We start from the raw sequence: 711 nt of genomic DNA on the forward strand, positions 1-711 counted from the left end.
CACACACACACACACCCTGTCTGTTTCTACCTCTCTCCCTCTCTCTTTCCTCCCCTTCACTGTTCTACCTGACCTTTTTGTATTTCTTCGTCTTTTTCTTTATCTCTTTCTTATTCGCTGCTTTCTCCCTTCTCTATTTCTTCACTTTTTATCTACCACCATTCCTCCACCACTATCTATCTCTCTATCTCTCTATCTATCTATCTATCTATCCCACCACCGGTCATCCGCCATTTCCCCTTTCTCTTTCTTTCTTTCTTTGTCTCTCTCGGTCTCTCCCCTCTCTCTCTCTCTCTCTCTGTTTATCGTCTCCTCCACCCCTGCCGTGCAACCACTATTCACTCTTATTCTCTCTCTCTTTCTATCTTTCTCCCTGTCAACCGTGTCCCGTCACCGTGATTTTTCCCTTCGTCGTGTTTACTTTCTCGTTTTCCCCCTCTTCTTTCTACACACACACACACACACACACTCCCCTACCTATCTGCCTTTCCTTGTCTTTCATCTCTCAGCACTGCTTCCACCACCTCAATGCTAATACGCTTTAGTCTTTCTTTCTTTCTGTCTTTCTTTTCCCTTTCTGTTTTCTCTCTCTCTCTCTCTCTCTCTCCCTCTCTCCCTTTGCGTAAACTGTCCCCTTAATTCCATTTTCTTTCACAGATTTTTCCTTCATCGTTAAAATGAAAAAAATAACACACACACTATCTCTCCCTC

Source organism: Octopus bimaculoides, chromosome 9 (assembly GCF_001194135.2).
Source record: "Octopus bimaculoides isolate UCB-OBI-ISO-001 chromosome 9, ASM119413v2, whole genome shotgun sequence".
Taxonomy (NCBI): domain Eukaryota; kingdom Metazoa; phylum Mollusca; class Cephalopoda; order Octopoda; family Octopodidae; genus Octopus; species Octopus bimaculoides.